The sequence below is a fragment of the Felis catus genome, chromosome D4 (assembly GCF_018350175.1).
Source record: "Felis catus isolate Fca126 chromosome D4, F.catus_Fca126_mat1.0, whole genome shotgun sequence".
Taxonomy (NCBI): domain Eukaryota; kingdom Metazoa; phylum Chordata; class Mammalia; order Carnivora; family Felidae; genus Felis; species Felis catus.
The window spans coordinates 29,428,350-29,452,789 of record NC_058380.1 but is presented as its reverse complement, the minus strand read 5'-3'; the positions used below and the strand labels follow the sequence as shown (position 1 = coordinate 29,452,789).

The following is a 24,440-nucleotide window of genomic DNA, read 5'->3' as shown; positions in this document are numbered from 1 at the left end:
TACAACATGTTTGTACCAACCAGATCTAAAAAATGTGTAAAGGAGTGCCATGCTGTAAAGATCTTATTATAGTTGTAAACACAAGTGCAGCTGTTACAAATCTAGCAAAACCTCAGATTAAACAATTTAAAATTTACTGAAGATGACATTCCAGAGCCATTTTTCATAATATAAACACTCTGGGACATGCCTTTGAAATGAGTGGGATTGTCATTAATATTAATGCCACTGAATTCAAGGCTGGGACGTCATTTCTTTTTGAGCTTTATTTTCACTCCTAATTTTGGAATAGAATATGTTTTTAACCTGAAGTGTGGCATGTTTATTCACACCCTGAAAAAACTTGATCCTATTGCTTTTGAATTGTAGGAATGCAAAAATACGGTATAAGTATTTTATTCTTTATTTAAGGTCTCTTAAATTAGTTTGTTAGAATTAAGTTTGGCAAAAATTAGCTGTTAATGGAATCCAATTGCCTTAGTCAATTAAAAAAAGTAGAAGGAGTTGATATTTTAGAATTATATCAGTTTGACAATTTAGAATGCTGTATTTAAGGGAAGAATTTTATTCTAAATGATTTTGAGCATGTTTCTTGTGGTCTTGTCTTTCAGCTAGACTGCGGTAGGACAAGTTTTCAAAATCTGCACTGCTCTAATTTGTTTTTCTCCTTATTTTCCACTTAAGTGCGGTTACTGGTGGGGTATCAGTTGAGCAATATAGTATTTTCTAGAGCTACGTTCTGTGCTTTGATTTCTTATGAAATCTGGTATGATTTTTTTGTGTCAAATTTAAGAGTATACAAGAGTCCACTGGAAGCTCTTTGAATGAACTGGGTCAAGTAGTTCTGGGAGTGTGTGTGATTGTTTTGCTTTTGTTTGCTTATTTATTGATGACTGCGTTTTAAAATTCCATTTGCCTTTACTGAATTACTCTACTGGACTGTTGAGGAAGCCTCTAATTTGGGTAATAGAACAGTTAAATGATTATTACTAAACTATCCTTAGTCCTTGATTATAAAGAGGCAACATTTTTATCAAGAGGAGGCAGTTGACTCTCCCTTATTTACACTAGTTCTTCAATTTTTGTTAAACATTTTCTGATATGAAGAATTGAAGCCAACCATTGTCAAATACCATGTTGTAACCTAAAGTTGGTAACTGTGGAAGCTCAGAGCTGATCAGAAGAACTGGCTTTTTCTATCAGTATAGAAGACTGGTGTATACCTCAATGATTGCTGTTGCTTTTGTCTCCTCCTTTCTTTTTTCTTTCCTGTTTTTTTTTTTCTTTTTAATTTAAGAGTTTGTGGAGGTTTCTTTGAATTCTTTCAGCGTTTACATAAAATTCTGCATTTTGGGAAGGAAATCTGGGCAGATACAAAAGCTTCTTTTCCTGTTTTAAAACTTTTCTCAGTAATTCTAGGATTTTCCTTTATTATCATCTATTCTTCTATCCTTTCTCTGATACCACATCTTCTTGTTTCTCTTTCTAGGTTTATTCCCTGCTTTTGGTGATGGATATCCTCTAGTATCTTCTTAAATGGTGTGTGAAAGGTGAGTTATTTACTGGTCACTGCCTATTGAATGTATCATTATTCTAGTCACGATTGATAGTTTGATGAATATAGAATTCCATGTTGGAAACAATTTTCCTTCAAAATTGTGAAGGCATTGTTGCATTTCCATTTACCTTCCAATGTTTTTACAATTTTGTGTGCTATGATGTTCTTTTCATCCAATGTATTGGGTACTTGGTTTGCCCTTTAAATCTGGAGACTCTTGTCTTTTAGTTCTGAGAAAATTTGTTTTCACTGTATCCTCTCCTCCATTTTCTTTGGAGCTCCTTTGTTTGGAATTTGACCTCCAGGGCTGATCCTCTGATTTTCTTATCTTTCTCCTGTTTTCTCTCACATTGTCTTTTTGCTCTACTTATGAGAAATTTTTTCAAATTTAAATTCTTTCTTTTCTTTTAACAATTTTTTTTTAATGTGTATTCCTTTTTTTTAAAGAGAGAGCGTGCATATGCATGTGTGCCAGTTGGGGGGTGGGGGGTGGGGCAGAGAGAGAGGGAGACATAGAATCTGAAGCCGGCTCCAGGCTCTGAGCTGTTAGCACAGAGCCTGACGCAGGGCTCGAACTCATGAACCATGAGATCATGACTTGGCCGAAGCCAGACACTTAACCGCCTGAGCCACCCAGGCTCCCCTAAATTCTTTTTTTTCTATTGAGTTTTTCATTTCTACTATGGTATGTTTAATTTCCAGAATCATTCTCTGAATGTTCTTTTGTTAATATTCTGTCCTTATGTCATGGGTATAGTGTTATTTATTCTGTATTCTGAAAATGTTAACGTTAAGACTTTTGGAAAAAGATTTTAAAGTCTCTTTGCTTCCCCCCACCCCCCCCCTTGTGACTTCCATGTTGCTTTTTATCTGTATCTTTTGGTTTCCTCTTTTATGTTAGAGGTTTCTTCAGATGTCCTTGGTTGTATGCTTATATTTGCAACAGGGAGCTAAAAATCTCATTCTGAGTGCATGGGAGACACTTAACTGACTTAGATTCCCATTGAGATGGTCAGGTTTGGCCAAGTTTTGGGGAACTCTCACATATCAGTAGGCATATCAGAGTTGCTTGTCGACTGTAAGATTGAGTGGGGTAGGAAATTTGGGGAGGGGGCAGATTTCAGCATTCAGTATCCCAGTTTACATGTTTTTATGTAACTCCTAACCCTGTACCTCTACCCCACCCCATTCACTGCCCCCATTTGTTGAATTGTAGCTCTGCTCTCAACTGTGGCTATTGACTCCTGGTCCAGAGACCCTGCGTTTTATAATCTCCAGAAAATAAATCACCTCTTTTTGGTCAGGTTGGGGCTGGACTGCCAAGAGTTGGAATGATGTGGAAATGTGGATATCTAACTGCCTCTTAGATAGACTTTAAACCAGTTGACTTTATTTTTGGTCTCCTTCATCCCTATTTCCAGATATCCCAGATTTCTTTATTTCCTGATCTTATTAGTGGTCCAGCAGTATAAAATGGGATGTACAATGAGCTGGTTTTAGCTTTCTTGTTGTCCCTCTGGGATTCTGTTTTTCCAGTCTATTAAGTCAGTCACCACTTGTCTGTCTGCTTTCTAGCTTGTGAAATTCTATTACTGTTTTCTCCTTTTCTATTTTCCTCATCCATGTAAGTTTATGCCTTAAAAAAAAAAAGAAAGAAAGAAAAAGAAAAGTAAATTTCTTTATTGTCATCTTTATAGGGTTTCAGGAAGGATTGAAACCTGTGTTTATTAGTCTGGCCATCTATATCTGGACGTTCCTCCAGCAAACACCTCTCTTTTTTCTTAAATATATGTTTTCTATATATATTTTCTCCCTAAAATGGCTTGCTTGTTATTCCAAACTGTGTTTTGAAAATTCTAATTCATATATAACTAATAAATTGGGATTACCGGTAGTGACATTTCTATATGCAGCCATGTTACCAGCAAGGTGTTCCATTCTGTTTGCTGCAGGTCTGATAGATGGATGATGATATTTATTGAATGAATATTTATTAAATATCTGGTCTGTGCATAGCTTTGCACCAGGCTCTACTATAATAGTGAACTACTAAATAAGAACAGGGTAGGCTGTAATACCAAAAAGACATATTAAAGAAAGAATTCAGAGTCTTCTAGAACTTAGGATTGCTGTTATATAGTAGCTGTAGACATATCAATTGAACTGTAAAGCAAACAGACCTAGATGATCTTTTTGAACACACATGTTAAGAAGAATATCAGTCTGAGTGATTGGTAGGCTCCATAGATATATTTGTCCTCTAAGTGGTTGGAAGTAAGATTCTGGGGCTTAGGACAGGTGATAGACCTGAACTTAAAGGTGGATGGATCATCAGTAGAAGCTCATGTTATGAAAGTAAATGGAGGGGCGCCTGGGTGGCGCAGTCGGTTAAGCGTCTGACTTCAGCCAGGTCACGATCTCGCAGTCCGTGAGTTCGAGCCCCGCGTCAGGCTCTGGACTGATGGCTCGGAGCTTGTTTCCGATTCTGTGTCTCCCTCTCTCTCTGCCCCTCCCCCGTTCATGCTCTGTCTCTCTCTGTCCCCAAAATAAATAAAAAACGTTGAAAAAAAAATTAAAAAAAAAAAAAAAGAAAGTAAATGGAAAGGTTTGTGGAAAGTGAGATGAAAGAGGCCAGAAGATGGAACCCCCTGGATCACTAACATTTATGGGTATTTGGAGGAAGAAGAAGTTTACAGGCAGATAGAGTGCTCTGTAGCTTCTTCCCTTGTAGAAAGATCAAGTAAAATGAGGCTGAACATGGAGAAGTGCTTGGGAACACTATTTTTACTAAAAGATTTAGGAAACAAACAGTTTTATATTAAAAAAACCCCACCCCTATCTCTTAGAGAATATTCACCCCAGTTATAGAAGCCCTGATATATAGAGAGGTGATGGTCATCTTAGCCTGATTGTGATAATTGTAGAAAATGGACTGGATAAGGCCAGGGCTGAAAGAATTATGGGTTGGAGTGGAACCTGGGAAGATTAAAATATAGGTATATGGAGTTCTTTTAGTAGGGATAGATGTTTGGTGATGTGAGTTAAGAAAGTGCATTGATTGAAGTGTTAGAGGTCTTCCAGACTACTCCAGCTTTGATGATTCACTAGGAAGACTTCACAGAATTCAGCATGTAGTTGTCCACATGATTATGATTGATTACAGGGAAAGGACACCAAGCAAGATCAGCGATGGGAAAAGATGCATGGGATGAAGTCCGGAGGAAACCAGGCACAAGCTTCTAAAGAGTCTTTTCCCTTTGTAGTCACACAGGACATATTTCCTCCAGCAGAATTGTGACAACGTGTATAATGTCATCCCTCAGGGAAGCTCATTAGAGAGAATCAGTGCCCAAGGTTCTTACTGGGGGCTGATCACATAGTCATCCTCTGCCTAGCAGGTACCAAATTCCAGACCCTTAGTAGGAAAGTAGATGTTCAGCATAAATCACATTGTCTGTACAGCTTAGGCACTGTGAGTCCCTCTTAATAGTTAGGGAGGTGGGAACTCTTCCAGTATCCAAGTTCCCAGAGTCTAGCCGAGTACCAGTGTTACAAACACCCCTTTCTGAGGAGATGAGTTTTAGGCCTGCTGTGTTAATTCTTTTTTGCACAGTCATTTTAGGAGTTAAGCCATTTTGAGGGTCCAAGTTAAGTTTTAACCTTGGTAAATTGCAAAGGTATCTGATGGCAGGGTTAGAGTCCTGCACAGGTGTAAACTGGTGGTGTGGTAAGTGCAGGCAAACGACTAATAACCTTCTAGAAGATTATGAATTCAGGGTGAGAAATATATTCCATGGAATATTAGAACTCATGATAAAAAAGGTAATTATGGGTGAGTGGAAGGTTATGCTACGGACTGAATTTTGCCTCCATCTATTTCCTGCCGATTCATATGTTGAAGCCCTGATGTGACTGTGTTTGGAGATCAGGCCTTTAGAAGCAGTAATTAAGCTTAAATGAGGTCATAAGGGTGGGGTCAGAATCTGGATTAGTGCTTTAAAGGAAGGGGAAGGGAGATCTCTTTCTCTGCATGTGCACAAACAAGAGGTCACGTGAGCATATAGAGACGGTGGCCATCCACAAGCCAGGAAGAGAAACCTCACCAGGAGCCGAGTCATCCAGAACCTTGATCATGGGCTTGCCAGCTTCTAAAACTAAGAAAATAAACGGTGTTGTCACGCTGTTTTTGTTATGGTAGCCTGAGCAGCGTAAGGCAGATTGGGATCAGATGAGGACCTCAGCTTTATCAAGGTGAACTCTGTGTGGAGCAGGAGAATATTAACATGGCACTGGGTTTCTGTTTCTGTTGATTTTTGGTGATTTGCTGGATACTTTTTTTGTCTGTTTGCTTTTTACTTAGCTAACTCATCCCCATACCACCCTTTTTGAATTAGCATAAGTTATTAAACCAGGGTTCTGGATCTGTGCCTTCCAGTATCATAGTCAGTAGCCACATTTGCTTCTGTAAATTTAAATTCATTGGAATAAAATAAAATAAAAAATTCATTCCTTCACTTGTACCTGCCACATTTCATGTGTTCAGTAGCCACATGTGGCTAGTGGCTATCTCAGTGGATAACATAGATATGGATAGAATATTACCATCATTGCATACAGTCTTGCTTGGCAGCACTTTTCTAGATTGTTGCTTCACAACAATTCTCTCTTCTTTGTTTTCTGTCTTGGTGGTTCTGAGCTTTTCCAGGTTCAAGGCATACTTCTGACTACTAAGATTTTTGATGGGCTTCTGAAAGATTTTAAAACAACACTAAGAAATGAACAATAGTTGCAGTGCAAATTCGGCTAAAGCACAGTATGTCAAGCAGAGTCTATAACAGTATCTGTGATTATCATGCTATTCATTTGGTCACTTTTCTGCAGTATGTGCCTTTAAAAGAGATGTTTTCTATCCCTAATGGGTTTGCTTATATATCCATAGGACAAAGAACTTGGATAAGCACACATTTGTTCTCTGATACCTGTTTTCCTGTTTTATTCCCCTGGAAGTGATAAACAGGAAGCATCAGTAACCAGGCTGATTTGCTGTGAGCACTGGTTAGTCTGAGGAATCCTAGGCCAAGGGTAGGTCAGTGAAAGCTGCAAATGATCTGGCATTGTTTGGAACAGATTGTTTCATGAGATAGTAAGTAAAATAATGGTCAGAAGCCTCTTAATTCTCCATGGTACCCCATTCTACCAGTCCATGTTGTTTGTGGGAGCTGTTCTTGAGAATCCTCACAACAATGCTGTGAGGTAGGTATTATTTAATTTCTGAAGCCAAGTGAAGGCAGCATTCAGAAATTTCATATAATTTGCCCTGGGTCACCAAGCTAGTAAACAGAGATGCTGGATTCAAACCTTTCCGTTGGTCTTCACAGCTTGTGTTTTTTCCACCATAATGCAGCTGCACTTGGCCAGGGGCCCCATCTCCCCCCTGGGTGGGAAATAGCTCTCTCAAAGCTGTGTTCTTTATAAAAGGGGTTCTTTGTAAATTCCAAACACATTTAACTCCAGGTAAAGACTGAATGACCTAGAAAGGGATATTTATCCTTTTATTTTAAGGGATCATTGTTTTTATTTTAATTACATTGAAAACAGAGAAACTTTTTTTTTTTTTTTAAGGAGAAGAATCACTCATTATACCATTTTGGAATCATTTTCCCCTGCTTATACAGACACATATCATGTATTATACATATTTGTCTGCAGCTTCCTCATTTGACTTAGGAAGTTAGGATGAACATCTCTAAGTCAGTCAGGAATAGTCATTTTGTAGTTAACTGCTCTGTTACTTGAAAAATGTATTTTGTTTTTTAAATGGTTATTGTTATACCCACTTTAACTACTCTTCTTCATTTTAGCCTCTAGGTCTGTTTTTTCTTTGTATGGGGTTAGTGAGAAACAATTGTAAGACAGGAACAAAGTCTTAAATTTGGTGGCACTCAGCACCAAATAATTCCAGATGTTTGCTTTTCCCTGCATATAGAAAGAACTCAGTCTGATGCCGTGTTTGTTCTTCTCATCCTCCCTTGTCTTTATTTCTCTTCCATTTCATTTAATTTTAACCTCAATACCAGACTTGTTTTGTGCAGTCCTTGGCCTGCTGCTGTGCTGTCTTTGCCACTGGCTCTCCCTCCAGCCCCCAGTCACTGATGTGTTTCTTGGCAGGGAACGGAAATGATGGTGGTCCTTTCGCTTGACTCCGGAGCACCCCAAGTCAGCAGTAATACTTGGCATAACAAGTACCAGGGTGGGATAACCACACATCCCTGGCCTGGGATTTAAAAGTTGTTAGTTGTCCTGTGAGCTGTGGTTTAGCGATCTACTTAAGGGAGAGATTGAATTTATTTCTTACAGGCTTCTTTTTCTTGGTCATCGTCTGATATTATTGCCTTATTATTATTTTATTCCTTTTTATTATCTTTGGCTCAAATTTTCCTTTTAGCCATTTTTCTTTGATCATTTTTTCTTATCTTCCCCTTTGTGACTCTTTAGACTTCTCTATTTTATTTATTTTATTAAAAAAATTTTTTTTAATGTTTATTTATCTTTGAGACAGAGACAGAGCATGAGCTGGGGAGGGGCAGAGAGAGAGGGAGACACAGAATTCAAAGCAGGCTCCAGGCTCTGAGCTGTCAGCACAGAGCCCAATGCAGGGCTCAAACTCATAAACTGCGAGATCATGACCTGAGCCCAACTTGGACATTTAGCTGATGGAACCACCCAGGTGCCCCTGGACTTCTCTTTTTTAAATCAGACTTATGCTAATCTGATTCTCCTTCTGCTTGAATCTAATCTGATTTTTCATTGGCTCGGGACAGGGAGGGTAAGGTGAGGAAGGTGGAGGTAAATACTCCACCTGAGAATTATTTAATACAAAACAAAGTATTTGATTCCTTGTGTTTGAGAGACCATAGAGTAAGCTAGCCACTAATATCAAATGGTTTTTGAATGCAGTCTTACAAAAAGAAGACTGATAAGTCCCTACCTCCTAGGAGTTCAGGATGCATTGTGGGAGAGAGGAGCAGGCCACGTAGGAAGTGTAAGAAAAATATGTCAGCAAAGGTAAACCAACATGTGAGGGAGAAACTGTACTAGGAGATGCATTGTGAATGGCTGATAGAGAAAAACGGAAAGGCTTTCAGAAGCAGATAAGTTTTCAGCATATAGAGATGTTTTATGTTGGTGATAAATAGAGCTGTACTGTTAACTTTTATTTGAAGAAAGGTTAAATATTGACTACAGGAAAGAACCTATTCTGGGGCTTGGAAAACAAGGTTTTGTACTCAGAAGACAATTAAATATAGCTAACAACTTTAGTACTGAACTGCATAAGTTTTTACTTTTTTTTATTTTTAAAATGTGGCTGGAATATTGTTATTTATTATATGTAACATATCTAGCAATAGAATAATTGTTAGTGAAGCATTTAAAGAGATATACAGATGAATCAGAATTTCTTAAAATAACATATTTTTCTTCTTTGGGGAAATCCTAGTTAAAACTGGAAAAACTTCAAGCTTTATTATAGCTCATTACAAATTTTGGGAATTTTGATATTGTCCAGCAAAAACTTCAGTAGATTTTAGAAACTAGTTATTAATTGACCTCAGTTCTGCACATTTTTGTTGTTTTGCAAGAGTACCCTTAAGGTTTAAATCAAGTTAAAAGTAGGGTAAATGGTGTGTGCCTGTAAGGTCAGACTAAAACTATATTTTTTCCTGTCAGCACCTGAGTAGAAAAAAACTAGTTTAAGAACTTGACTATAGTTTAGAATCTTACACAAAACCACACATACTATAGTACTTTTAAAACCTGGATCCAAAATGTAGAATCATTTTGTTTTATAGAACTTAAAACTACATCTGATATTACTATGTCTGTGCTGTCCTGATACAGTTTTGGATTGCATTAGTGGTACAAGAATGATTCCTGTATTTAAGTAACATACACTGCACAGATGGTATCAGTTTTGAATCTACTAAGTAAAAGAAAACTAGAACAACAATGATTTGCCAGTTCATTTTTACTGATTTTTATTTATTTTGGATGACTGTAGTCACTGTAAAGGTGGCAGACTGAACCTGGAAACTAGAGCCAAGAACAGAGTGGGTGGGCGCCCCTCCTGTTCTCTACCACATGTCTGCTAATTTTTCCTGGGAGAACTAGCGTGAGTTCTCTCGGGGTCTAAGACTTTGCTCCTTAACATAATACTGCCATGATTAACCCCCTCTCCCCTCCTTGTTTCTTCAATTAAGTGTCTACAGGTCAATTAAACCCTCCGTAGTTCTTACATCCCTATTGTCCTTTGCCTAGTCTTTTTTTCTTATCATCCCTGGATTATGTCATCCATTTCCATGGCTTTCATTACTTTCTATGTGTGGATGGTTCCCACATCTTTGTCTTTAGCTCAGATCTGTCTCCTGTAGCCCATTGCTTGTTGGACATTTTCGTTTGGAGGTCCCAAGTATCTTGTACTCAATATGTCCTAAACTGAACTCATCTTTCTATCCAAGCAAATCCTTACTCCTCTGTTCCCTCCTTCAGTACATGATGGTACTGTACACCTAGTTCTCTAATCAGAAACCTGAGCACCATCCTTAACTCCTCCCTATACTTTTTTTGCTGTGTTCAGTCAGACACTAAATATCGCATTACCCTACATCTTAAGTGTTTCTTGGGGTGCCTGGGTGGCTCAGTCGGTTAAGTGTCTGACTTCAACTCAGGTCATGATCTTGTGGTCTGTGAGTTCAAGCCCCACATTGGGCTCTGTGCGGACAGCTCAGAGTCTGGAGCCTGCTTCAGATTCTGGGTCTCCCTCTCTCTCTGCCCCTCTCCCGCTTGCACTCTGTCTCTCCCTCTCAAAAATAAATAAACATTTAAAAAATGTTTTTATAAGTGTCTCTCATATCTAGGCACTTTTCTCCATTTTTTCATGCCATTCAACTAGGCCTTGGGTAACTAGAAGATAGGTCTTTCTGTTTCCCCTTCTAGCCCATTTTCTACACTGCTTCTGTGTGATCTTTCTAAAACACAAATCTGATTATATCACTTTGGTGCTAAACATTCTTCAGTTGCTCTTACAGGAGCATTCCTATTACTCTTACAGGAAAATCCAGTGTCCTTACCACATCTTATAAGGTCCTTTCAAATTCATCTGCTTACCTGAGCAAGGTGACAACCTTGGTTAGATTTGTTTTTCAGGCACTTGGGTGGCTCTGTTGAATGTCAAACTCTTGATTTCAGCCCAGGTCATGATCCCAGGGTCGTGGGATGGAGTCCCTCATCAGGCTCCATGCTGAGGTTAGGGTCTGCTTCGGATTCTCTCTCTCTCTTTCTCTTTCTCTCTCTGCTCCTCTCCCTTGCTCGCAATCTCTCTCTCCCTATCTCTCAAGTTAAAAAAAAAAAATTGCTTTTATAGTCCGAAATCCCCCTAACACCATTCATGAAATTTTATTGTGATCTATTGTCCCTTAGTAATCCCCTGTCAGATCTGTGCACCCTTCTTCCTAAAGATAAATCATGCATATTGCAGCAGGTAGTTGTAATGGTTGGCAGATTCCTCTGAGAAGTCTCCATCTAGAAGTTATGCTTGATATGCTGTTTTTATTACAAACTATGGAGAATCTATCTGCTGATCATGACAGATAAAGTAATGGAGGTGATTAGATGTCACCACAGCCTGTCATTTTTCCCCAGAAGTAATAAAAGAGTTAACCATCTGCTACTTGTGATGCAGGTTTTCAAACAGGCCAACAGAGGTTGACTGTAGGAAAGGTACATTATTTCTCGCCCAAGAGAATGGGATTCCTGAAAGTCTTGGGAAGAAAAGAAGGAAGGAACAAAGGAATGAATGTCACCAGTAGAGGGATAAAAATGGTGAGGTCATAGTACAAAAGCATTAATAGAGTAGTCCTTCTGCTGGTCTCTATCTTGAGATGCCCTAAAATGTTTGTTTTCATTATTAAAAAAGAAGTCAGTGTAGGCGTCTCCCAGAGAAGGGGGCAATCTCTGATTTTGGCAAGACTGTAAAACAACTGCGTTATGTCTTATTAATCTATGCTTTGTCTGAAGACAGGTCCTCTTACCTCAGTCTTTTACAAATGCTCTTCCCTCTGCTTGGAACATTCTACCTACTGTTTGAACACCTGTATATGGTTCAGGTCTCTTTCCCTGTAAACCTTGCTTGACACCCCAAGTTTAGGTTAAGTGCTCTGCTGAGTGTCCTGTGCCATAGAATGCTTCTTATACTGCAGCTTTAGTTTATGGTTTAAGTTCACTGATATGACTAATTTTATTATTTGAAATGAAAGGGGTTTCAGGAATGTTTTCCAGAGGATTGACTAGAGTCATGAGACATTTCTCCACTCCACCACTAAAGCCATGAATTTTCTTTAAACTTAATTACAATTTTGAAATATTTGTGATATACCATACTATAAGATATTCTGTGAATGAGAGCCAGCCAATCTGAGTCCAGTTGTGAATGTCTTGAACGTGAATGCCAGTATTCACATTCACATTTATGTATTTATATTTGAGATGGGGGGGGGGAGGAGCAGAGAGAGAGGGAGAGAGAATCCCAACAGGCTTCGTGCTGTCAGAGCAGAGCCTGTCACTGGGTCAAACCCATGAATGGTGAGATTGTGACCTGAGCCGAAATCAAGAGTTGAATGCTTAACCACCTGAGCCACCCAGGAGCCCAAATAGTTCTTTCAAATGTGATTTTCTTTTCTACTTACTTTACCAAAGCCATCTTTGTCATCCAAAGGACATCTGGCTCTTCGTTATTTTCTTAGAAATGAAGCCTCCTCATACATTAAATCAGTATATTTTTATTGTTGTATCATTTTAAATAGGAATTAATATAGAGAGGTTTTAATATACAGCAGACTCTTGATATTTTCAGATTTACCTCGTGCGGTTTTGATGGTTTGCAGTTTTGATCTAAAAAATTGATGACATACACTAAGTTGTGATTTTGCTAAGTCTCATATTTGAGTAGAAGGTATGATAAGACAGATTTGTGGGCGTGGGACATTGAGATAGTCAGTAAGCCTACCATACCCCTCAGAGTCTGCCTCTCGGGGTACCTTTGCTGTATACACATAATCAGAGCTTATACATTACTTCTTATGAAACAATAAAGCATTTTTTCATGGTTTCATAAAGCCAACTGCTAGTCCTTTGATGAAAGAGAAGAAATAACATTAAGATCTAAGGAAATGTTGGTTCTTGGTGTGAACAGTAAAGTTTTGGGTAAATTGAAGACTAGGATGTCTAATTAAGTTGTGGTTGTGAACTAAAATGAGAGTGAGTCCATGATAGTCATCAAGTTGGTGAACCTGTTTCAGTGAGTACCCTAACCAGTGTGAAAATTGCTCAAGTGAGTGGGAGAATGTGGAAGTTGGGTAGGTGATTCATTTGTGCTCTGAGGATATGAAGAATTTCATTATTCTTTATGGAAATATCTTTCTGTAGAAAGTCAGGGCTGGATAACAGATACAAAATATCCAGTATTGAAGGTACTTGTCAGTTCCTGAAATAAATTTTAATGTGAGTACAGTTTGATTTCATTATTTTAACATGATTTGATTTTCTTTTTGTAACACAGATTTAATGTGAAGCATCAACCCATCATAGTGCTAGGGACAATTTTCCTTTTGCATTCTAGAAGATGAAGATGTTATAGTCTGGAAATGTGCTCCACACAGATAACAAAGGTGGAGACAAAGACAGTGATGAAGAATGTGAGTAAGCTATGTGTGATGTCCATAACTCTAGTGAAGTAGTCTAATATTAGAAGTTGCTAACTGACATGTTCATCACTTGTGATATATTAATGAAGTGGAGTTTTAAGAATGCCTGAGTGGGGGTGCCTGGGTGGCTCAGTCGGTTAAGCATCCGATTGTTGATTTCAGTTGAACAGTTTGTGAGTTACAGCCCCATGCACTGACAGTATGGAGCTGCATGGGATTCCTTCTCTCTCCCTCTCTGTCTGCCCCTTCCCTGCTCACTTGCTCTCTCTCTCAAAGTAAATAAACTTAGGTTTAGAACATGCATCAATAAAAGAAAGGACAAGAACCACATGATCCTCTCAATAGATGCAGAGAAAGCATTTGACAAAATACAGCACCCTTTCTTGATAAAAACCCTCAAGAAGGTAGGGATAGAAGGATCATACCTCGGGATCATAAAAGCCATATATGAACGACCCAATGCTAATATCATCCTCAATGGGGAAAAACTGAGAGCTTTCCCCCTAAGGTCAGGAACAAGACAGGGATGTCCACTCTCGCCACTGTTATTCAACATAGTATTGGAAGTCTTAGCCTCTGCAATCAGACAACACAAAGAAATAAAAGGCATCCATACTGGCCAGGAGGAGGTCAAACTTTCACTCTTCGCAGATGACATGATACTCTATATGGAAAACCTAAAAGATTCCACCAAAAAACTGCTAGAACTGATTCATGAATTCAGCAAAGTTGCAGGATATAAAATCAATGCACGGAAATCAGTTGCATTCCTATACACCAGGAATGAAGCCACAGAAAGAGAAATCAAGGAATCGATCCCACTTACAATTGCACCAAAAACCATAATATAACCTAGGAATATAACCAAATCTAACCAAAGAGGTGAAAAATCTATACACTGAAAGCTACAGAAAGCTTATGAAAGAAATTGAAGAAGACACAAAAAATTGGAAAAAAGATTCCATGCTCCTGGATAGGAAGAACGAATATTGTTAAAATGTTGATACTACCCAAAGCAATCTACATATTCAGTGCAATCCCTATCAAAATAACACCAGCATTCTTCACAGAGCTAGAACAAATAATCCTAAAATTGATATGGAGTCAGGAAAGACCCCAAATAGCCAAAGCAATCTTGACAAAGAAAACCAAAGCAGGAGGCATCACAATCCCAGACTTCAAGCTATACTGCAAAGCTGTAATCATCAAGACAGTATGGTACTGGCACAAGAACAGACACTCAGATCAATGGAACAGAATAGAGAACCCAGAAATGGACCCAAAACTTATGGCCAACTAATCTTTGACAAAGCAGGAAAGAATATCCAATGGAATAAAGACAGTCTCTTCAGCAAGTGGTGCTGGAAAAACTGGACAGCGACATGCAGAAGAATGATCCTGGACCTCTTTCTTACACCATACACAAAAATAAACTCAAAATGGATGAAAGACCTAAGTGTACGACAAGAAGCCATTAAAATCCTCGAGGAGAAAGCAGGCAAAAACCTCTTTGATCTTGGCCGCAGCAACTTCTTACTCAACACGTCTCCGGAGGCAAGGGAAACAAGAGCAAAAATAAACTACTGGGACCTCATCAAAATAAAACGCTTCTGCACAGCGAAGCAAACAATCAGCAAAACTAAAAGGCAACCGACAGAATGGGAGAAGATATTTGCAAATGACATATCAGATAAAGGGTTAGTATCCAAAATCTGCCAAGAACTTATCAACTCAACACCCAGAAAACAAATAATCCAGTGAAGAAATGGGCAAAAGACATGAGCAGACACTTCTCCACATGAGAAAATGCTCCACATCAGTCATCATCAAGGAAGTACAAATCAAAACCACAATGAGACACCACCTTATACCTGTCAAAATGGCTAACATGAACAACTCAGGCAACAACAGATGTTGGCGAGGATGCGGAGAAAGAGGATCTCTTTTGCATTGTTGGTGGGAATGCAAGCTGGTGCAGCCACTCTGGAAAACAGTATGGAGGTTCCTTAAAAAAACTAAAAATAGAAGTACCCTAGGACCCAGCAATTGCACTACTAGGCATTTATTCAAGGGATACAGGTGTGCTGTTTTGAAGGGACACATGCACCGCCATGTTTATAGCAGCACTATCAACAATAGCCAAAGTATGGAAAGAGCCCAAATGTCCATCGATGGATGAATGGACAAAGAAAATGTGGTATATATATACAATGGAGTATTACTGGGCAATCAAAAAGAATGAAATCTTGCCATTTGCAACTACGTGGATGGAACTGGAGGGTATTATGCTAAATGAAATTAGTCAGAGAAAGACAAAAACCATATGACTTCACTCATATGAGGACTTTAAGAGACAAAACAGATGAAGGGAAGGGAAACAAAATAATATAAAAACAGGGAAGGGGACAAAACAGAAGAGACTCATAAATATGGAGAACAAACTGAAGGTTACAGGAGGGGTTGGGAGGGGGGGATGGGCTAAATGCGTGAGGGGCACTAAGGAATCTACTCCTGAAATCATTGTTGCACTAGATGCTAACTAATTTGGATATAAATTTAAAAAAATAAAAAATAAAACAAGTTAAAATATAAAATAAATAAATAAATAAATAAATAAATAAATAAATAAATAATAAAATTACATTGCCATCAACTTAAAATAGACTGTTATTTACACAGGCTATTTTAAGTGAACCTCAGAGTAACCACAGGAAAAAAATTTAAAGTAAATACAAAAAGAAAAATGAGAAAGGAATCTAAACATAACATCAAAGCCATCAAAACACAAAGAAAAGAAGAAAGGGAACAGAGAGGAATTTTTTTTAAAAAGGCCAGAAAACAATTAACAAAATAGTAATAAGTACATGCTTACTAATAAAAGTAAATGGACTAAATTCACTAATCAAAAGACATTAGAAAGGCTGAATGGATTAAAAAAAAGATCCACCATATGCCACCTGTAAGAGACTCACATCAGAAGTAGGAACAAACATAGACTGAAAGTGAAGGGATAGGAAAAAATATTCAGTGCAAGTAAAACTGAAAGAGAGCTATAATCACATCAGACAAAATAGACTATTTTTTTAAAGTTTATTTATTTATTTTGAAAAAGAGAATCCCAAGCAGGCTCCACACCATCAGCAAGGAGCCCAGTGTGGAGCTCAAACTCCTGGAACTGCAAGATCACGACCTGAGCCAAAACCAAGAGTCAGCTGCTTAACCAACTGAGCTACCCAGGTGGCCCCACAAAATAGACTTTGAAACAAATATTGTAGTAAAAGAAAAAGGAGGGCATTACTTAGTGATAAAGAGATCAATCCAGCAAGAAGACACAATACTTACACATGTACCCAGCAGGGATGCACCTAAAAATAGGAAGTGTATATTAACAGACCTAACAGGAGGAACTGAAAGCAACAGAGAAGACCTTAATACCCTGCGTTTATTGATGGATAGATCATTCAGACAAAAAAAAAAAATCAATATGGAAAAGTGGGCCTTAAACAACATATTAGACCAGACGGACTTATGAGATATATTTAGAACAATCCATCCAAAGCAACAAAATACACATTCTTCTCAAATGAATGTGAAACATTCTGCCAGACAGATCACATTTTGGGCCACAAACAAGTCTCAATAAATTCAAGAAAACTGAAATCATATCAAGTATCTTTCCTGATCACAATGGTATGAAACTGGAATTACAAGCAAAAAATGGGAAAAACCAAAAAACATGGATATTAAACAACACACTACTCAACAACCAATGGGTCACTGAAGAAATCAAAGGAAAAGTAAAAAATGCCTAGAGACAAATGAAAATAGAAATATGACATAACAAATATGACAAAAATGAAAACAAATATGTTATCTATGGAATACAACAAATGTGATTCTAAGAGGGAAGTTAGCAGCAATAACAGGCCTACCTCAAGAAACAAGAAAAATCTCATGGTACCTGGGTGGCTCAGTCGGTTAAATATCCGACTTTGGCTCAGGTCATGATCTCACAGTTTTTTAGCTCAAGCCACACATGGGGCTCTGAGCTGATAGTGCAGATCCTCTGTCTCCCTCTCTCTCTGCCCCTCTCCAGTTTGCGTGTTCTCTCTCCCTCTCCCTCTCCCTTTCCCTCTCCCTTTCCCTCTCCCTCTCCCTCTCCCTCTCCCTCTCCCTCTCCCTCTCCCTCTCCCTCTCCCTCTCTCAAAACTAAATAAACATTAAAAAATTTTTTTAAACAAGAAAAATCTCAACTTTATGCCAAAGAGAAGAACAAAACCCAAAATTACTAGAAGAAAGGAAATTAAATAAAGATCAGAGTGAAAAATGAAATAGAGACAAAAAAAAAAAAAAAACCCAGAAAAGTTCAATGAAACTAACAGTTCGTTTTCTGAGAAGATAAACAAAATTGCCAAACTCTATGCTAGAGTTACCAAGAAAAATAGAACTCAAATAAGGAAAATCATAGAATGAAAGAGAAATTACAACTGATACCACAAAAATACAAAGGATCATAAAAGACTACTATGAACAATTACATGCCAACAAGCTCGACAATCTATAAGGAATGGATAAATTCCTAGAAACATATAATCTTCCATAACTAATCATGAAGGAATAGAAAATCTGAATAGACTGTAAGGAGACTGAAACAATATCAAAAAATTCCCAACAAACAAAACTCCAGAACCTGTTTCACTCAGGTTAAACATTTTAACAAACATTCAAGGCAGATTTAATACCTGTCCTTCTCAAACTCTTCCAAAAACCTGAAGAGGAGAGAAAATTTCTGAACACATTTTAGGCCAGAATTACCCTGATACTAAAACCACAGTCAGACACCACAGAAAAAGAAAATTATAGCCAATATCCTTAATGAATACAGATGCAAAAACCCTCAACAAAATACTAGCAAACTCAGTGCAAAAATATATTTGAAGGATCATTATCACAATCCTGTTGGAATTTATGCCAGGAATGAAAGGATGGCACAACAGTCACAAATCAATCAACATGATACATCACATTACAAAATTAAAGATGAAAATTATATGATCATTTAATAGGTGAAAAAAACCCACTTGACAAAATTCAACATCCATTTGTGATAAAAACTCTCTACAAAGTGAGGATAGAGGGAACACACCTCAACATAATATAGGCCACATATGACAAACCCACAGCTAACATCATACTCAATAATGAAAAGTTGAAAATGTCTCTTCTAAGAATAAGAGCCAAACAAGGATGCCCTTACTCTTACCACTTTTATTAAGCATAGTATTCAAAGTCCAAGCCACAGCAATTAGGCAAGGAAAAGAAATAAGAAGCATCCAAATTGGAAAGGACTAAGTAAAATGTCACTGTTTGCAGATGAGATGAGATGATATATACAGAAAACCTTGAATATTCCACCAAAAAAACTGTTAGAACAAATAAATGAATTCAGTAAAGTTGCAGGATGAAAAATCAATATACATGGGCACCTGGGTGGTTCAGTTGGTTAAGTGTCTGACTTTGGCTCAGGTCATGATCTTGCAATTTGAGTTCAGGCCCCGCATCAGGCTCTGTGCTGACAACTCAGAGACTGCGGCCTGCTTCAGATTCTGTGTGTCCCTCTCTCCCTGCCCCTCCCCTACTTGAGATCTGTCTCTCTCTGTCTCTCAAAAACAAATAAAAACATTTTAAAAAGTTAAAAATGAGTCAATATACAGACATCAATCCCATTTACAATTGCATCAACAAAATGAAATATCTATGAATAAATTAAACAAAAAGCCAAATGACCTATATACTAGAAGACCTAAAACTATACAAACTACACGAAAGACCTAAAACTATAAGACAATGAAGAAAGAAACTGAAAAAGATACAAATAAACAAATATATTTCATGCTCATGGGTTAGAATACTATTAAAATGTCCACAACCACCCAAAACAATCTATAGATTCAATGCAATCCCTATCACAATTCAAATGGCATACTTCACAGAACTAGCACAAATAATTCTAAAATTCGTATAGAATAAGAGATTGTGAATAATCAAGTAATCTTGAAAAAGAACAAAGCTGGAGGTACCATGCTCCCTGATTTCAAACTATACTACAGAGCTCCAGTAATCAAAATTGTATGGTATTGAAACAAAAACAAACATAGAAATCAATGAAACAGAATTGAGAATCCAGAAATAAACACACACATATATAGACAATTAATCAATGACAAAGGAGCCAAGAACATATGATGGAGAAAGGACAGTCTCTTCAATAACTGGTTCAGGGAAAACTGGAGAGCATGTGCAAAATAATGAAACTCAACCACTGTCTTATACTATACATAAAAGTTAACTCAAAATTTATTAAAAACGTGAATGTAAGAGCTGAAACTATAAAATTCCTAGAAGAAAATGTAGGCAATAAGCTCTTTGACATCAGTCTGAGTGATATATCTGACTCCAAAGGCAAGGGAAACAAAAGCAAAAATAAACAGATGAGACTATATCAAACTAAAAAGCTTCTGCACAGCCAAGGAAACCATCACCAAGACAAAAAGGCAACCTCCTGAATGGGAGAAAATATTTGCAAACCATATAACCAATAAGGAGTTAATATGCAAAATATTAAATAACTCATATAATTCAACAAGAAAAAAACCTGATTTTAAAAATGGGCAGAGGATCTAAATAGACATTTCCTCAAAGACAACATACAGATGGGCAATGGGCACATGAAAATATGCTCAACATGACTAATTGTTAAGAAAATGCAAATCAGGGGCACCTGGGTGGCTTAGTTGGTTAGGCGTCCGACTTCGGCTCAGGTCATGACCTCACGGTTCATGGGTTCGAGCCCCGCATTGGGCTCTGTGGTAACAGCTCAGAGCCTGGAGCCTGTTTCAGATTCTCTATCTCCCTCTCTCTCTGCCCCTCCCCTGCTCGTGTTCTGTCTCCCTCTGTCTCAAAAATAAACATTAAAAAAATTTTTTTTAAAGAAAATGCAAATCAAAACCATAGTGAGATATCACTAACATCTGTTAAAATGACTATTATCAAAAACAAAACAAAACAACAACAACAAAAAAACCAATAACCAGTGGTGACAAGGATTTGGAGAAAAGGGAAGCCTGATACACTATTGGTGTGACTGTAAATTGGTGCAGCCACTATGTAAAACATTCGTACAAAAATTTAGAACTGCCATATGACCCAGGTATTCTACTTCTGCATACTTTTCCAAAGAATAAAAAACACTAATTCAAAAAGTTATACTCTCTCCTATGTTCAATGTAGCATTATTTATAATAGCCAAGATATGAAAGCAACGTTAAGTGTCCACTGATACATGAATGGATAAGGAAGATGGGGCATATTTATACAATGGAATACTACTCAGCCATAAAAAAAAAATGAAATCTTGCCATATGTGACAATTTGACCCCAAGGGTATTATTACACTAAGCCAAGTAAGTCAGACGAAGAAAGATAAATACCATATGATTTCACTCATATGTGAAATCTAAAACATCTAAGAAACAAAACAAGACAAAAACTCATAGATACAGAGAATAGACTAATGGTTACCAGAAGGGAAGACAGTAGGCAAAATGGGTGAAGGGGGTCAACTGTATGGTGATGGATGGTACTAGACTTTCAGTGATCATTTTGTAGTGTACACAATGTTGAATTATATAGCTGTGTATCTGAAACCTATTTAAATTTTTAAAAAATGATTTCTCTCCAGAATGTTTGGTTACTGAGTAAATACCTATCACTCATTCTCACATTTTTTTTTATCTTTGGCCAACAAGTCTTTCCATTTATTTTGCTTTCTCCTAGATATCAAAATATTTTTTTCCTCTCTGTAGGAGTTATTCTATTTTTTTGCTTTTTGCTCCCCCCACCCTGCCTTGCTCCTTGGCTCAGACTCTTTAGTTTCTTTCATTGTACTTGCAGATGGGAGAGAAGAGGGAGTCTTAAAACTCAGAGAAATGACCATCACTGTGACATCAAATTGGACACTGGTCTGTGAACCTGGGTTATCATTAATTGCAAACATTAGTTCCCTAACAAAATGTCATCCACAGTCAACAGCTAAATATGTGGCATACCAAGAGCAAATGGAAAAAAAAGAGAATCTGTCAGCATTTCTTATATATAAGGAATATAACTTTTAATATCTTGAGAGATGACCTTTTTACCAATATATTTTAAGAACAGACTCCAGAGTTCAATCAAATGATAATTTTCAACATATCATAGTATAGAAGGCAAAAACTAACCAGATTTACATTTCATTAAAAAAAGGAGCCTGGGTGGCTCAGTTGGTTAAGCGGCCGACTTGGGCTCAGGTCATGATCTCATGGTTTGCGAGCTCAAGCCCTGCATCGGGCTCTGTGCTGACAGCTCAGAGCCTGGAGCCTGCTTTAGATTCTGTCTCCTTCTCTCTCTGCCCCTCCTCATGTGTGCTCTGTTTCTCCATCTCTCAAAAATAAATAAAAGTAAAAAAAAAAAAAAAGGAAAGGAGGGGTGCCTGGGGGCTCAGTCGATTAAGTGGCCGACTTCGGCTCAGGTCATGATCTCCCAGTTTGTGAGTTTGAACCCATGTTGGGCTCTGTGCTGACAGCTCAGAGCCTGGACCCTGCTTTAGACTCCATGTCTCCTCCTCTCTCTGCCCCTCCCATGCTCATGCTCTCTCTCTCAGTCTCTCAGTAAATAAACATTAAAAAAAAAAAAATAAAAAAATTTAAAAAAGGAAAGGAGATGAAACTGTCTCAATCTTTATGTATTACCAAATTCAAGGGTGGCCTATACAAATAATTAGGTCATAAAGTCATAGTTTTTGCACTGGAAGCAACTTTAGGGATTGACTAAACTCAAATTCCCAGGTTCACAAATGAGGAGACTCGGACCCTGTATCAGTCACTTACCCAACTAAACCTAGAATGATTTAAGGACAGTCAAAAGCCATGTATTATAGGGGCACCTGGGTGGCTCAGTAAGTTGTGTTTAACTTCGGCACAGGTCATGATCTTGTGGTTCATGAGTTTGAGCCCCGCATCAGGCTCTGTGCTGACAGCTCAGAGCCTGAAGCCCGCTTCAGATTCTGTATTTCCCTCGCTCTCTGCCCCTCCCCCACTTGTGTCCTGTCTCTTTTCTCTCTCAGATAAATAAACATTAAGAAAAAAAAATTTTTTTAATGCCACGTATTATAGAGCAATAAAAACACACTGAAGAGAGGGAGATGACCTTGACCCAGCCCTGTCATTGCCACACTTCCAGTCTTTATTCTATGCTACTGCCTTAAATTTGAGGTACACCTCCACTGGGGATCTACAGAGATTTTCTAAGGAATACACAGGCACAATTAGTTTTAAGATCAACTTCTAGTTCTTCATCTTTCTTATGTACTGTTACTCTGTTCAGGTGACTGTTAAAAAAAATACTGCAAACGGGGTGGCTTATAAATAACAGAAATGTATTTCTTACAGTTCTGAAGGCTGAGAAGTCCAAGTTCAAGACACCATAGATTCAGTGTCTAGTATGGGCTTACTTCCTAGTTCACAGACAGCCATCTTTTTGCTGTGGACTCACACATTAGAAAGGATTATGTGGCTCTCTGGGTCCTCTTTTATAAGGGAGTAATTCTACTCATAAATGCTCCATCTTCATGACCTAATCACCTCTCAAAACCTTACCTCCAGATACCATCACTTTGGGGATAAAGTTTCAAAATATGAATTTGGCATCATTCTCTTTCCTAAAAACTCTGCAAGAACAAGTAAAGTCTAACCTCCTGTTTTCCTCCCTCTCCTGTCATAATCATTTCTCTCCCACTTTGCAGAAGAAAGTTGTGATGCTATACTGTGAAGTAAGAAACATGTTTTTTGGTCTTTATCCAATGTTCCTGGCTCACAACTCCCAAACCCTTGGAATTTCCTAAGTGATAAGAGTAATGGGAATATCTTCTGTTCTATTTGGTCTCTAGTTCTTGGTTACTGAAATAGCTTCACAGACATAAAGGTGAAATGGGCGTCTTGTTATTTATAATAAGCCACACTCAACCATACTTGAGTTTATGTTAATGCTTTTGGAAAGCTCCTGAGGATAGAGGCTGGTTGCCAGGGGAACCAATCATGATTCACGTGTTGGAACTTTCAGCCTCACCCCTCCACACATACCTCCAAGGAGGAGAGAGGGGCTGGAGGATGAATCAATCACCAATGGCCAATGATTTCATCAATCATACCTCCATAACAAAGCCTCCATAAAAATCCCTGAACTTTGGGGTTTAGGAGAGCTTCCGTGTTGGTAAAAAAGAATGCATCCACGTGCCGGAGGGTGGTATACACCAAACTCCACAGAGACTGAAGCTCCTGTACTAGGCACCCTCTGGACCCTGCTTGTCTCTTCATCTGGCTATTCATCTGTTTCTTGTTGTACACTTTGTAATAAACTAGTAATATGGCAAGTAAACTTGTTTTCCTGAGTCCTACGATCTGCTCTAGCAAATGAATCAAACCCAAGGAGGGGGTGATGGGAACCTTCAATTTACAGCTGGTAGGTCAGAAGTGTGGGTGACAACCTGGACTTGTAATCTGTCCGAAGGGTGAGGAGGAAGGGCAATCTTGTAGGAGCCAGCTCTTAACCTGTGCAATCTAACACTATCTCCAGCTGGTGTCTGAGAATTGCTTGGTGTGGGGAAACCCCTACACCTTTGGTGCCCAGAGTGTGAGAAGTGAAATAAAGTATTATGTGAGTACAGTATTAACAGCAGAGGAGAGGCAAAGGAAGGGAAATGTGTTTTCCCTTTACAGAAGCCATTCCTGACTATTACTCCACCTGACTCTCCCTGAGGTACATAATAGTGCTAAGATGTCAAAACCAGGGCTCCAAACAGGGACCACTCAAAAGATTAGCACTGACACATTTCTCAAGGAAAATATCACCACCATCCCATCCATCAAGAGCTTCAGTTCACATAAAATCTTACTTTTACGTTTAACAGATTATTTTCAAAATTTGTAAAATGTTTACATCATTTTAATCAACTGTGTATTAGGAATAACTAAAAAGATAATTCAGAAGAAACTTTAAATGTATAATCTTAAATTCCATGCATTTTT

The 24,440-nt window shown here is 38.1% G+C and overlaps 1 protein-coding gene across 9 annotated transcripts in view; it reads left to right on the top strand.

Moving 5' to 3' along the window:
* The window catches only part of FANCC (FA complementation group C), a 265,345-nt gene that overhangs the window by 23,582 nt on the left and 217,323 nt on the right, over positions 1-24,440 (top strand). For 4 of the 9 annotated variants that reach the window (XM_045043621.1, XM_045043627.1, XM_045043620.1 and 1 more), the window contains exons 2-3: positions 1,490-1,550; positions 13,173-13,308. The exons of 1 other annotated variant lie outside the window; for it this stretch is intronic. The gene's annotated coding sequence lies outside the window, so the exon portion shown is untranslated. The remainder of the gene's footprint in view (positions 1-1,489; positions 1,551-13,172; positions 13,309-24,440) is intronic. 4 more of the 9 variants (XM_003995467.4, XM_045043622.1, XM_045043623.1 and 1 more) reach the window with 1 other exon arrangement.